Source organism: Takifugu flavidus, chromosome 1 (genome assembly GCF_003711565.1).
Source record: "Takifugu flavidus isolate HTHZ2018 chromosome 1, ASM371156v2, whole genome shotgun sequence".
Classification (NCBI taxonomy): Eukaryota; Metazoa; Chordata; class Actinopteri; order Tetraodontiformes; family Tetraodontidae; genus Takifugu; species Takifugu flavidus.
Window position 1 is genome coordinate 11,546,257 of NC_079520.1, and position 16,486 is coordinate 11,562,742.

The window sequence follows — 16,486 nt, forward strand, 5'->3', positions numbered from 1 at the left end:
TTTTAAGGTGGAAAAATGCTTGTGTGTGTGTGTGAGAGGAAGCTTCAGTGGAGATCTTCAGTGGATGTTGGCTAATTGAACATGTGACGCTGATGCCTATTCTCTCTGGCTCTTTCTCACACACGCACACGCTTCTGAAACACACACACACACACACACACACACACACACACACACACACACGTGCACACGCGCATCAAATGTTTATGTGGATGGTCATCCAGTCAGGTGATATATTGCTTTGGCTATTGGTGTAATGTTATTTGACTATTAAAGCATTTATGTCAAATGATTCCGAATCTCATTTTTCAGTTTTTGTTTTTCTCTTCCTGCTTTTTTGTGTTTTTCTCTTTCCCCTTTTGCTTCCACCCTGAGTCTAATGGGACCTCAATTTAAGCTAAAGCACAGATGAGTCAGTTTCAGCTTTAAGCCATGAATGTTACAGGCTGAAATGAAAAACATTCAATTGGATGCTCACGAGGAAACCTGGGGTTTCCACAGAACCTGTCTTTACTGTGCCCCGCCATTGTTTCTTCAAACTGCACTGGCACATATGCAGTAAACAAATCTTTATGGTATAATGGTGAGATAACCACTTGACTTTAATGGGCCATAAAATGCCAACGAGAGCAATGAATCACTTAAGTAAGTATAAGCGCAGAGGTGCGCCGATGTTAGCTTGATTCTGTCTCCACTGTTCACTCGATGGCGCTTTAACTGTAACTGATAAGAGAGTGTTGCTGACAAGGAGCGGATGTAAAGTGAAGCTAAATTAGATAGCATGGTTGTGTGGAATGATCACTTATCACAATGTGATGTCAGCAACTCTCAACCGCCTCCTAACTCATAAGAGGATGAGCATTCAACCCATGAATCCAGGGGCAGCTCGAAGAGGTTTCATTAAGGCGTACCTGTGAATGATGACAAGCATCTGTTTGACCTCTGGGGAAACACAATCAGTGTCCGTGTATGATGATGGTATCGACGTCCATTTTAACCAACAGAAAACGACAGCTCTGCACGGCTGCATCCAGTTTTTCCTGTTTAAAATGGGACCTGAGGAATTGGCCCCATCGAAATTTAGACCACATTGTAAATGTCATCTCATTAATTTGTTAAAAAGGGAAGCACACAGACATATTTTAATGTTTTGTGTGTATGTATATAGAAATAAAGGATACAAATAACCTGTGATCATGATACAATGTAAAATATATCTGATATAGCATATTTTAAAATCAAGAATGCCACTTTTCACAGGAAGAAACCTTGAGCAGGACCAGACTGATAAGGGGTTGGGGGGAGGTGGGGTGTTTACAGATGGAGGAGAGCAACAGACATATGCATCACACATGCAGACAAATTACCAACAAACTCATCATAATCTTCCTGTTGCAGCAATATGGACATCTCATAATGAAAGACCAAAGTTCACCTAGCTTCTGTGAGCTAGATGATGACCCTTAATCTCTAATGGCTGCCTATCTTCTGTGTTATCATGCTGGCCATGACAGCCTGTAATCAGTTGAGGGTGAAGGCAGAGTCATATCAGCACGACATCACGTATCTTAGTCTCCTCAGAGTTAAGGAATATTGTTGGCGTTCTGAACCCAAACAGCAAAAACATTCATCAAAGAAGAGAATAATCAGATATTCCAGTGTACGCTCGAGCTCCATATCCTGATTACGAAGAAATTCAGGACATAAGTCTGTGTAAACGCAGAAACCCAAGTGAACTATTGGTATCTGTGTCCTCTGGTTTCAGTCAAGGTCAATCTTGGCAAAGGTTACCATATTATACTACTGTGCACTTTCCTGTTTGTGACAATGTGCAGTGCCCACTTACAGTTCTTGATTGTGCACAGTCCTTCATTCATTTACATTAAACCTGTTACAAAGGATGGTTTAAGCTGATTTGCTTCGGTAGTGCACATGTGCACGTGCTTGTGCTGTGGCAACACGGCCACACCAAAACAGATCCCAGTTGTGAGTATCGGGAAGCTGCTTGAGCCTGTCCTTGATTTTCTCATGTCGGGTGTGTGTATGTTGTCTGTTCATTTCAGTCCAGCATTTCCTGTTTTATGTTGTAACTTTCCTCCTGTTTCAGTCTACTTCCTGTCGGGTGTCCCGCCCATGTGTTTGCCCTGTCCTATGTGTTGCACCTGTATCTCATTGTGGTGCCTCTTCGTTTCTAGTTGGTTCAACCCACATGCTAATTAAAGTGTAACTACACCATTAGGATTTGGTTAATGTGCAGCCAAGCTGGAAATTAAAAAAAATGATAATCCTGCGTAACAGCCTGCTCCCACCACTCTTTATACTTTTTAGACTAACATGTCACGAGTTGGACCAGAATCAACAACACTATTTCATAAGCAGAAAAAAGTGGTTTTGAGGTGTAATTTTGGTAAGTTTTGTTTTGGAAAGAAAGTCTGAGAGTGTTGCATTTGGATCTAGTCCGTGTGTGTGTGTGCGTGTGTGTGTGTGTGTTAGAACTCTCGACAGAGTTCAGATATTGAAATAAAAATAAAAATGTCCAGTGTTGTGGGTGAAAAGTCCTTTTGAGCTGTGGTGCAGCAATTTGATTGAATAAATAAAACATAGGTAATCAGTCCCATTCAAATCAAATATGTATCATTTGTGATCGTTACAATATGTTGTTCAGTCTTTCTCAGATTATTTTGAGTCTCTCTGCCTGAGGCAGCGAGAGCCTGTTGTTTAATGCTGTTTCGCTGTTTTGCAGCATCAACACCCACTCACTGTAAGATACATGTAGCGAGCAGCGCCACAGAGGTTAATTTATATTTTATCTCTCAGCAACTACAGCAACTACAATCAATTTATCCCCCAGACTGACCTTCAGGTGACAAACCTTAGCCCATCAGAGGCTTAATTCACCCAATAGTAGGAGATAGTTCAGGTCAATGTGGTTGGATTTTAGCTTTTATCAAGTTGCTAAAAAGCTCAGATCAGATAACTGATCTGAGAACTGAGATAACCATGTACTACATGTAGGACATGCTGATCATGCTTAGAAATTCCCTTCAAACAAAACGGGCCAGGAAGGGTGCTGTGAAATAGGCAAGAGAGCATCAACGTCCTATACTGTAATAGCTGCTCTTTATTATGGGATATTAACAGTGGAGGGATGAGTCTAAAGGGAAAGTTATAGTGTTATAGTGTCAGTGCATTTTTGTATAATAAAGCACCTATTAAAAAAAGGTTTTGTTCGTTGTTCATGAATGGAAGGTACTTTTGTGTACTGCAGTTTCTTCCAAAATTGAACTATTTGAGTGTTTATTGGAACAAATGATCCAGTGGAATTTAAAATTATTCACTTTTGAGTTTTGATTCATTCAGGATACAAAAAACAAAACAAAATCCAAAAGCTTAGCCAGTTTCCACTGGGTATATCGAATACATTACATCAGAGAATGCAAATGAATAAGGTGTCATATATTTATGTTACGATACGTGGTGGTAGAGGTCCTGAATGCAGGCCAGGACACAGTGGTGGAGTAGTCAACAGCTTTATTTACAGGGAAGGGGAGCACACACTGACGACAGGAAACAGTCCTCCTGGACCGCAGGGGGATCGGGAGGCAGCGTCCGCCCGTCACGGGTCCATCGGCGAGTCCCCAACCAGACGCAGTCCCCCTGGATTGCGGGGAACTCGGAACACCGGTGAGTCCTCAACCCGCAGCAGTCCCCCAGGACCGGCGAGGACTCAGGAGTCCGGCGCGACACGCTCACCACACGAACGTGCCCTGAGACACTGAAGGCAGAGGCAGTTCTCCTAGGCTGCAAGGGGAGCAGGAGCGGTCCTCCAGGAGACCAGGAACAGGAACAGGAGCGGCCCTCCAGGAAAACCGGAAGCTTCAGGGACAGGAGCGGTCCTCCAGGGCAACAGGAACAGGAGCGGTCCTCCAGGGCAACAGGAACAGGAGCGGCCCTCCAGGGCAACAGGAACAGGAGCGGCCCTCCAGGGCAACAGGAACAGGAGCGGCCCTCCAGGGCAACAGGAACAGGAACAGGAGCGGTCCTCCAGGGCAACAGGAACAGGAGCGGCCCTCCAGGGCAACAGGAACAGGAGCGGCCCTCCAGGGCAACAGGAACAGGAACAGGAGCGGTCCTCCAGGGCAACAGGAACACAGGAAGAGGAACAAGAGCGGTCCTCCAGGGCAACAGGAACACAGGAACAGGAGCGGCCCTCCAGGGAAACTGGAAGCTTGGGAACAGGAGCGACCCTCCAGGAGACGCAGAGCACCAACACAGGACAGGGGAAGTGACCAAACAGCTTCACCATGAATAGACACCCTACCAACACCAAGGAACCCGAACAAACACCCACACTAGACAAACAAACACACACTCAGGACCGTGAACAGACACCCCAGCACCAACAGGCAGGCACAACCTGCTTAAATAGGCAGCAAGATGTAAATTGCCTACAGGTGTGCCCGCCTGCAGTGCCAGCTGCACCCAATTGTGCTCAACGCCACCCCCTGCAGGCCAAAGACAGACACAAACCAGAAATCCCAACAATTTAAATGCTATTTTGTAGATGTAGATTTCTAACGTGAGTAAGATGTTCTTTTCTGCTTCCCTTGTGCACATTAGCTTCTCAAGCTTCTCTTCTCAACTCTTCTCACCTTTGCTGTCAGGCGATTCCTTTTCGATGTGTCTCTCCTAGGTAACCGTTACTATAGTAACATGCTATGGCACAAAGAGACACCTGACTGTAAACATGTAGAATGCCACATGTGACCAACAATGGGAAATTGAGATGCTGATTCTTGATATGATGCTTTTAAATGGACCCAAAATGCAGAGAGGAATAATGTTTAAAAACAGTTTATTCCTAGGACCTGGAAATGAGAAGCGAGTCAATCACCAGGGAGGGAGAGCTCAGGAAATCAACTAAAAGAATCGCCGTGGAAACAGAACTCAAAAAAGTGCAGAATGCTTTTCATTCAAAGGGAGGAGACGTAGTCACCTCCTGGAGCTGTTCTCCAAAACAACTCACAATCGACAATTACCACCCGGTGATCAGGTGGCTGCAGCTTAGGAAGGTGGAGTGTTGGATCAAGTGTTGCAGGTGTTTGGTGGGTCGGCCGCGCCTCTGGGGAGAAGCAGAGGACACCAGCAAAGCACAAACCCAACAAACTAAGAACGACCGAACCACAACAAAATGTTCTTTGAGGGTAACACTTGACATTGGACTGGGTGTGTGCGATGGGGAGGTTTACAACAGTGAACATGTAAAACACATGAACTGGCTCACTAGGATACACACCTGATACTGTTCTTCTCAGAGATGCCTTCTGACAGTAACGGTTTGCAGATCCCAGGTCAGCACATCCGGTGCATCATCCTTTATTCAATGAGCTCTTTTGCTGGTCCTGAGCTGAAGTTCATTTTTCTGCCTGTCCTGTACGTCACTGTCAACACATGCGTTCTACATTCTGGCTGTCATTGTTAAGACTGCTCATTTCAGACATTCCCTGTTGTCCTCAGCTCATCCCAGGTTCATTTATCCAGAACAACAGCAGCCCAGCTGGTTTCTCAGCCTCTTTATTATAACTCAAATCAATATGACAATGTGAGACAGTAACTATGTTATTACAGACGTTGCTATTCTCACCCTCCAGCAATGCTCCCTTTTACCTTTACCATCATTTTATAAGCCCCCATCAGCCATCAGCTTCAGCCTCCAGCAGTGCCGCTCTTCCTACCGCTGCCAATTGAGGTCAATGTCGTAATTTGTTTTCTTTCAAAACATGTTTTAGTTTGGTCAAGTTATTTTTGTACATTACGTGGCTCAAGCTCACTCTTGTATCTGCAAAAAAGGTTCCTTCAGTTCTGATCCCAGGCTGATTTAGCTGCATCTAGAAGTTTGACCTCCTTCCATATGAAAGGCCTTCAGACAGATGTGAGGGACAGCCATCAAAATTAATACATTAAAAAAGATGAATGAATTGTGCAGCGCACATCGAATCAATGATGAATCGAATCATGATGCCCCTCGGTGCTGAGGATTGGTGCAGGACGGTTGCAAAACCTGCTCAGTCAAGACGGCCACTCTGCCGAGCAACATATTGGACTGCTTGATGGAAATTTGGAGTGGGAGATATGAAGGAACAATCAGCGTATGTAGAGTTTCACAGTCTACAGAGGGGAGTTTTGACAGAAAAACCCTGCTCGCTCTCGTCATGCTGCATTTGAATTTGACAGGATGAGGAAGAGGAATGAAACCAGCACCACCACAGTGCCCCAGTCTATCTCTCACCAGTTGGCCGCTCTCTGTGGTGTTCCTGTGCTCCACTTAACTAATTGCTCATGCACATTTCCTAAATACTTGCTCTCGACCTCATACATGGCAGAGAGGTCATAGTTTATGACAGTTTGTAATTATCTGTCAATCAAGGGAACCACATTATTACATTAGCATTAATTAAACCCTTAATATCAATGATACAGCCCGTCGCATGCAGCTGTGATTAAAACCAGGACATTAGCCTCACTGACAGGGCTCTTTTTTCTGTGTTTAAGCATCGTTATCTTTTGGGGCAGAAGGATGGACTTGAAAAAGTTTAACTGATTTTGGGGTCAGCCTCACATGACTGTTTAGACTGAGGCAAAGTGCCTCAGTGATGCCTCAATGATGACTGACACAATGAAAGAGACACCAAACACACAACACAATTTCAAGCGTCACAGGTGCAGATGGCAACTAATAGTTCTACGACAACCCGCTTAGAGCAAAAGATAGATATTGATCATTCCATCACGGGCTAAATGAAAAAACCAACACATTCACTTGCCTTACTGACAGGCTAACAGGGAGTAAGCCAAAAGGAGCAGCGCCGCCTTTAATTCCGGCATATGAGAAGGCTATTGTCTGGATGACTGACACCTATTGACCAGTGTATTGGTGGTTTCACCTCTTTATCCATAAATCCAAGCGCTTGTTCAGGAAAACCCAACATATCGATTGCGAGGACAGTTGCCTCATTGATGTCACGATCAGCAGATGTATTGTGTCTTCCTTGATGTACGCTAAGAAGCAGCTTGTCTACGTGGCATTCAGAAGACTCACCGCTCTATCAGTTGCTTTCTATTATGCTAATGGCTCCAACTTCTATGCTGGGTAGTGTTTCTAGTAACTGAAAGGAACATAGATGTTCTGTGAACGACAGAAGAACCTCTGCTTCGTCTTTAGTATAGTTTAAAAAGCTATATAATCAGTATGGATGATATCACCTAGCTGGAAGCAAAGTGAATCTCTCTCTCGTGAGACCTGTGCCTTCTTATAACTGTCTAACAGGAAACGTGGCTCAAAGACAGACAAATGACCTTTAGGGTGTTCCATTATACCGAGAGGATATTTCCACAGGGAGAAAGGTAAAGTACACTGGAATCATGGCTTCCATCATCAGAAGAATGTGGTAGAGGATCGGGACAATCAATAGGAAAGTTCATTATACTTACAGCAAGTTACTCACTGCAGGAAAGAATGCTATTTATCCAACACACAAGCATTAATTCAATGGAAAAGAAACACTTTAAATGCCTAAATCTAACCTACAAACGCATCACCTATTAGAAAAGTGATCAGGTAACCCAACCAAAGTTACAGCTGGCAGAAGGTGCAGTAAAACGAAACAAATATGTGTCCTCACGTACATATTCATATGTTCCTTGGGTGACATCTTTCTTTCAGATACAAGAAATATTGGATATTAGCTTCTGAAGGCAGAAAATGAATACATTTCCAGGCGCATCAGGTCTGCTTTCAAACAACATTATACGCTTGATTTAATTTCCTTCGTCTGTGCTAGCACAAGATCTTTATCTAATAAGTCAAAGGCTGGGGATAAGAGATGGACGACCAAAAAACACATTTTTGACTCTTCATCTGCGTCATTTGATTAGAGGGAAAATTAACTAGCTAAATTGACGTGATATTAATTAGTGTGTCAAGAGGGGCGTATGAGGAATTACGCAAAATCACTGCAGCGTTACAAGGACATGTCCATGTGACAATTCTCTAATTTATTGGAAGTTAAAGGTAAGGACGCCTTCAGTGATGGCTGATGTCAGAGAACATGAAAATGGATGTATATGTTTGCATCATGCTTAAATTACTGGACTCAAATGCACAGCTCACAGAGGTGGAGATCCAAAAGGGTTTTAATAATCGAAATGGTTGGTAGGTACACAGAAGTAGAAAATCACTCAAGATGAGGCACGGAACCAAAATTGCTTAAATACAAGACAGGGTGGAGATGATGAGATGCAGGTGCAAACGGGAATCCAGGAAGGAAGCGACAGACAAGACCAAAGAAGAGCAGAACATGAACATACCAAACTAGAGAAGCACTTAATGTGTTTCCACCAAAGATAAATCATGAAGTTAATTTACCCGTGAGGAACCTGCCCAGGCTATGTAAACTCAGTAATTACAGAGGGCACCTTCGAAGGACACCGAGAGACCTCTGGATTTCTGTAATAAAAAGATGAAGCAAATGATGCTCAGCTCAGCCTGTTAACCTGCTTTGCACAGTTGTGCGTGATGCTGAAACACTTCATGACACTTAATGGAAGAGTTCTGAAACCAGCCATGAAAGAGGACGGTGCTGATCTAAGGTAATGTAATTAAAAATGAAAATTTGTGTGCTTTCTGCATCCGTCTTTTAGTAACCGTTCTGCACCTGAAGCTGCTTTTATGGTCACACTGCTGGTTGAAAACTCCATAAAAAAATAACTGTAAATATGAAACATTATGCAAATATGCAAATATGCATTAATGACAAGACATCAAAGGCGATCCTGTTTGTTAAGGTAGCATCATTGTTTGCAGGGATGCTGTAGTCAGCACTTTCCAGTCGGGGTCGTTTGACCTCACTTCCTGCTTTAAGCAGCTGACTTCACTTCAACCTCCAGTCCCCACAAATACGGACTCATTTCCAACATCACTTAGGCTGTTATGATCCAGTGTGTGGCATATAAATGTGCATATATTTATCTACAAGATGATAGTAGAATCTTTGACTCAGAGAGTCTGTAGCAACTGGAAATACACAATATCATGATTGACAAAGTGATTCAGTTAATGAACAGTTTACTTTACAAATATTACAACTACTAGTAGTGTGTCTGGAGCATTGACTTGTTTATGTAAATAGGATTTTGAGACATTTCATTTGTGACATATATATACCCAGGACCCAACATTTAGATTCCTGCTAATGAGCTTTGAACGTTAAAGACTTAATGGAGTCAAGAAGATGATGCAGGGTCATAAGGTCCCTAATTATTAACCTTTAGCTGTCTCCATCCCACAGCTGATGCTCACCTCACTTATCATACGGCTCCCATATGATGCTACTGTTTGAGGTATTATTTTGGATTTTAAAATTGATCGTTTCTCTTTTTTCATTTATATAGAAATTTCCTTCAGTTCCTTTTGGGTTTTTTAAAGTATATCCATAATGTTTTACATTATTTTTGTTATTACACAGTTTAAAAACAGGAGCTAAGTCAGTTCCCATCACGGTGTTCCTGTAACTAAAATATTAACCGGTAGGAATCGCGTGCTCAAAAATGAGGACAGGGTTGCTGCTTTGTTATATTGTAACCTGTGTGACCAGCACACGATGCAGGAAAGATGCAGGTGGAAACAGCCTGAAACAGCCTAAACAACTTTAAAGGTGAGGACACTCAGCAGAGCTATAATTCTGTGTCCTGCCTAAACTCTTAATGCACTCTATTTCCTTTCTGTGCTCGGTCGTAATGAAGCAACTTTCAGCTTCTCATATTTCAGTTCAGATATATTGTCCAGTTTATGTGAGTCTTTTTCCACTTTGACGGTATATGGGAGGTTAGTCCTGTTTGAGTCCTGTTTGACCTCCAATTCCTTCTCATTTCCCTTCATCACCCTCCTGTGTTTCACCCCCCAGTGTCCATGCCCTCAGATCATTCTTTGCTGTAATTACCCCAGACTTAGCAGTGATTGCTCAAGTGCTTCTGATCTAGTAGTTGTATTTAGACATAAAACATTGTTTTGGAATGTCTGCTCTACAAAGTTTCTGTCTGCAGAGAAACACAACACATGTTGTTACAGTTTAAATATCCAGTAATTTAAATAACGATAAAGCTTTTAATGCAAATGTTTGTGAATTCAACAGATTCATTGAAAGAGAATAATTAAATCTTTCTCTTGTCCCTTGATAGATAGTTTTATTTTAAATAATTGCACCACTTAAATAAATAAAGGCCTCACTCAGTGTTTAAGCTCTCGAAGACGTGGATATCACAGGTGACGCAGGCCATCTACACAGCTGCCGCTGAGACTTAGTGTAACAAATCTTTTGCCCTCTGTTCACCACCCAACACGCAACAATAGGCTGTCCTTGGGATACCTCGTCCAGCTCCGATGGGAACCCCTGATAATAAGGCTGCATCAGCCTCCAAGTGCACGATAAGGTTTCAGCGTCTGGGTGGAAAAGTGCGTGACATAGACAACACTCAGCCTTGATGGGGAGACATCCACCCACAGCAGCTTAGCTGACTGGAATCCTTCGCTGACACAGTGATCTCGCAGGGCTTAAATGGGGGCTAAATACAGCAGAAGGAACAGGACCAGGTCCAGGGGTGCCCACACGTCACATCTTAATCGACCGCATTGGCCAAAGCTCAAATCCAGAAATCAACAACTGTGTTTTTTAAAAAGAGCTCCACCAAGTTTGTGACTGAATAAACTAAAATACACTATAAAGTGCTTGAAATACTGAGCAGTGGAGTGTCACCAGATTGATATTTTGGAGGCTGCGCTGCACTTTGAGCACAGTGGAGGTCAGCGGGAAGGTGCTCATTCCTATTTTGGTTCGGAGAGTTGGTTAGAAGTGCTGCACAGCAATGGATTATATTTTTACACTGCAGCGCAAACATCTGTTTTTTTCCCTCTCAAATTGAACAAGAGTAGGAGTTGTGTGTGTGTGTGTGTGTGTGTGTGGGGGGGGGGTTATGTGTTTGCCAGCCAAGATGCTCTTCTCTGTGTTTTTCTGCTTTGTTTCTGAATTGTTCCGTCTGTGCCAGCATCAAGAACTCCAATGTAGAGCTGAAGTGAAGAGCGGAGCAGGTGCCTGGTGGACCAGGTGCTGCTGGGGGCTCTGTTACAGCCTCATGTCCACTATCACTTCAAATCTTATGTGTGACGTGATGGAGAAAACACACCCGCTTCACCCGCTTCATCAGTTTCAGGCACACAGAAGCCAGTTGTGTGTTAGTGCACAGCTGTGCTATGGATGCTCACATCCCATAATGCCACATGTTTGGAGGCCTCTGCTCTGAGCCAACGTGCTTTGTCTGTGGGAAATTTTCCAAAGCAAGAAGGATTATTATCTGTGAACAATGTGACTAACAGCAGTTCGTTGATTTGTAAAGGTTTTTTAAACTCAACGTCTGTTAATTTTGTTTATTGTAATGTAATGTATGTGTTTGATTTTATTTATTCTCTAGGCCATATTGTTTATGTGTGTTTTGCTCTAAAACACTCAATTACCCAGTAATAAAAGTCAAATCTTGATACCAGCAATGTTGATTCGATTGACTTTGTGATATTAACTCAAATCTTTAATGACCCTTTTGATATTTTATTTATATTTTTCAGTGCTTCAGCCTGGTGAAGCAGCCGACAACCCTGGAAAGAGTTTGCAGGCATTCGCTCCTACTGAGACCGTATCACCTGTTTGCTGTCAACTCTTCATAAGAGTCGTTGCCAAACCCACGGCACTGATGGGGAGCTGAGAAGATGCAGTTCTTAACATAAACATAATTTGTGCTTACCTGAGCCAGATGTTACAACATCAGACATAAATGATTTTGTTTTTAGCTAAATTACTTCTCATCTTACAGCTTAGATAGTTTGTTTGTTTTTTTTAAAAAAAAAGGAATTTACTGCTTCAAATATTTGTTTGAGATGAGGTTGCTCATCAAAGACCTTCCTGACCAACCCTGCTGTAGTCACATAATGTCTCTGCTGCCACCACTTCCACTCAAATAGTCATGCCACAATGTCAGAGAGCAGTTTTAGATACAAAGACTGTTCCAAGAACAATAAAGTGCCCCAAAATTGAAAAATACTCTTTGTCTCTGCTCTCTCTGTATTAGATTATGGTTTGATTTCCACTTACGGGTAAAGGTGAAGCAAAACGAATCGATTTCTACTAATTACTGTCCAACTTTTGAAAATGTCTTTGTTTATTTTTTAACCCTATTCTGACAAGAACAGTGACAACTAAACGTCTGTTGCCAGCGGCAACCACATTTATCTTCCTTCCGAGAAGCCACGCAACGGCAATCTCAATAGATAGATAGATAGATAGATAGATAGATAGATAGATAGATAGATAGATAGATAGATAGATAGATAGATAGATAGATAGATAGATAGATAGATAGATAGATAGATAGATAGAGATAGATAGATAGATAGATAGATAGATAGATAGATAGATAGATAGATAGATAGATGGAAAGGATCACTCTCTTCGGTCCCTATGGTCTCAGCTAAGAGCAATGCCAAGTCATTTCTGGCGTGATCATGCTATTTTTGATTTTACCCTCCCTTAACAGCCCTAATTCATGCCATATCTGACATTGTGTCAGCACTCTTCTGCACACCAGCACACATTTTAATGATTCAATTTAAGGAGAAGCTCCAACATGGGCGAACAAATTAATGGAGACCAGTCGTGCAACCCCTGTGATTGCACTAATATCCTGCTCTCTGGGTGAAAAGTGCATCCATTTTTCGGTTGGCAGGTGAGGAGACTCGTGGGGGAGGGGGGTGTTCGCGTCAGTGAATGATAATAATAAATAAATGTGCATAGCAGCGCGACTTTCATTCCCTTCTAACGGTGGTCACTTGTGCTTCTGGTGCGGTGTTTTATTTACAGTGTGTGATTCATTGTCAGCAGCGGCTCCTGAGAGGCCACCGACGCTGATTACTTCTGAGGCAGACGTCCCTTAGGTCTGTTTCTGAACGGAGCGGCGCGGTGAGAGGGAAAGCTGTGGCAAGTCTAACGAACACCAGGCCTGCAGTGGAGGGCTCTGCTGTTAGCCTGTCACATGGACACGCATGCATGTGAGACAGCATACGTGTTCATGTGGTTCTGGGGGAAAAAAAGACATTCTAAACCATCTGTGAGACAGAGGCCTTATTAAGAATACTGGAGGGACAGCGCACAGCATTTTCACATCTTTTTTTACTGTGAACAAAGCTAATGAGGAATTTGGAAATCCCCTATTTGTATCCCTGCACTTGAAGGCACGTTTACTGAGGCAAAGCAGGGAGTCCAAGTTGCCCCTCTTCTTCTCTGAGTGGGAAAAAAGAGATGCACAATTTATGCAAAGATAGTCTGGTTTTGCACGTCAACGCCACAAAGCTTTTTCCATTTCCTGAGCCAGAGTTTACACCCAGCAGGTTTAAAGCATCATCATCACCATCATCATCATCACCATCACCATCATCATCATCATCATCACCATCAGCATCATCATCATCATCATCATCACCATGTACACTTTTGTTTAAGCAATAGCCTGCCAGGAGGCAAAAGAGGCCTCCTAAATGGTGAGGGAATGGGGCATAAGTACATGGAGACAATTAGAAGACAGTTACAGAGCAGGTAGGACGAGGACATTAACAGGTAGCGATACAGGCCAGCACACAGGAGCACATGCAGATACACAAGAAGTAGTCTAGTGTGTTTATTTGGTCTTTTAGGCTTTTAATTGTTTATTCTCTGTAGCAGAAAGACAATGTTGTTTCAGTTTCAGTGTGTATGCATCTGCATCATTTGTGGTAGAAGTCCCTGCCTCAGCCAGCAGCCGATGTCTGCGACAGATGGCATTAGAAACAGATGCTATCAGTCAGGGTTGAGCTCCATTTGGGACTAATCGCTGATTCTTGATGTGACCTATGTGGGTGCGTGTTCTTGAGTGTGTGTGTGTGTGTGTGTGTGTGTGTTTGTGTGTGTTTGTGTGTTGGGGCTTTTTTCAGTGTGGTTTTCTGCTCCTCTTAGGACAACTAATTGTTACAAGGATATTTGTCTGCTTAATGCAGGTCTTAATGCATAAATGTGTGTCTGGATCAGTCTGTTCTAAAACATTCAAGCCGTCAGCAGAGAGGAAGACGGATGGTGATATTTTAACATTTTATCTATTAACTTTAAAATCTTTTGTCTCCTTTGCCCGGTTCGTACAGTGAATGAATCAGTTTCTACACTGCACTATTGCAGCCCTTTCATGAACACTAATGTTAGAAATACCAGTCCAGACGTGTACATTGACTGGTTGACAGGTAACACTTTATCTGGTTTTCAGCTGCATTTTTTTTAAAGCTCTTCCTTCGCAAGATGAAAATGGTGATATGAGGAATGCTGAAACAATGGACTTTGTAAGATTCACTCTCCTGTCGTGTGATGTGAAAGTAGCCGTCACCTCCTCTGGCACAAAGAAATGCAAATAAATAAGCTAATGTTTCCACATTCAGCTACTGTGTGTGTGGGTCTTGAAGCTCTTTGAAGTGTAGCCATGGTGATGTGATGATGAGAATGAAGGCCACGTTTAGCGTCCGCATGGTCTCTGTGTTTGGATTGTGTATATGGGCAGGTAGGTAAGGGGTGTATGCATCATGTCATGTCATTTAATCACATGTCCTTTTGGGTGCATCTGAGGGACGTCGTTATTAACTTCCACATCTGATTAATAACCCTGAAGACTCCTAGATCAAATGTTATTAGTAATGTGACGGGTGTTCTGTCATTAGGTCTTAACTCCTAACTGAGCTGGGCAGTTATATAATAGGTTCATCTCATAAACCAGCCCATGCCTGATATAAATTGGATGCACCATAAGCTCTTTATGCTGCCATGTTGCTCTGCCTTCACTTGTGGCAGATGTGAAATGGCAAAAATGATTTGCTTTTACTTACATAAGCACATAAATAGAATGGACCCAACTCTTATCACTGTTCTTTATATGTTTGAACATTTCTTTTTTCAAACATGGGGTAACTACAAGTGAAGGTTCCATCTGCAGAAGTGATGCTTTTAGTCAGTAGTCATGGGAAACAAGAACTATTACAGCAGATTGCTTGAATACCATACAGAACCCCTTAATAAAGTGTGCATTTATGTCCTGCTTCAGCTGCTGCTGACGTCCATATGATGGAGAGAGGACGTTCTTTCAATAAGTGAGAGAAAGATTATTGTTGTATAACTGGATGGATGGATGGATGAGTGGATGGATGGATGGATGGATGGATGGATGGATGAGTGGATGGATGGATGGATGGATGGATGGATGGATGGATGGATGGATGGATGGATGGGTGGATGGATGGATGGATGGATGGATGGAGGCCGTCCCAGTTGTGTGAATGTCTGACGGGTGGTGAACAGTCAACAGAGGACGGAAGACCTTTCCGTAGGTTCTCTCTCTGTCATCGACCTCTTGAATAAAGCAAGTAGAAGTAAAATAAGTTCCGTAATTAAAGCGAACTTTTGCTGCCATGTTTGCAGGACAATGCTGAACATCAGCTGCAGAGGTCTGGAAAACTGAGTGCAGCAGGTGTCCGAGAGATTTCTGGGATGGGAGGCTCAGTTGTGGACCGATATGACATCAGGAACGGTCCCAAATACTGGGAGCTCCAGCCGAGTGACACCTCACACTCCGATAACATTTAGGGGGACTAAATGTGTCTAGACTGCTTATCAGACTGGAGACATTTTCTGTTGCATTATGTATAAAAAATGTTCTGCACGTTTCCTGTGTGAAATCTTTCTGTTGCAGCTCTGGGAAAGCTTTACACTCTGTCATGTAAAATGCAGAGAATCGCTAAAGCATTAGCTGCTGCTGAGGAGGCTGCAGGATTCCAAAACTGATGCTACTGGGTCGTAACTGGTGCTGCAGACAGCAACTGTTTTTTCCAATGATGCTGCTGTGCAAACAACAAAAAACCCCACAAAAAAACAAGCATAAAGCCCTGCTTTTTCTTCTCCGCCATAAAACCTGAGCACAATTTAGCAAAAACAAATGGAAAAGAAGAAAAGAAGTGCCAGAGGGCTGGCTTAAGAACTGCCATCAGGGGCTATTACATAAGGACTTCAGAGGCTTTAACTTTGTAAAACATCATAGCAGGCTGACATTTTTCAACTGCTCCCAAACAGTGAGCAGAGACAGCAACGGCAGCAGCACAGCAGCGGTGGCAGCGGGTCACCTGCAGGAACGGCAGCAATGGAAGCAGCAGCAGCACAGTAGCAGCAGCAGTAGCACCTGCAGCAGTAGCAGCACCTGCAGCAGCAGCGGCAGCAGCGGCAGCAGCAGCGGCAGCAGCGGCAGCGGCAGCAGCGGCAGCGGCAGCAGCGGCAGCAGCGGCAGCGGCGGCGGCAGCAGCAGCGGCGGCAGCGGCGGCAGC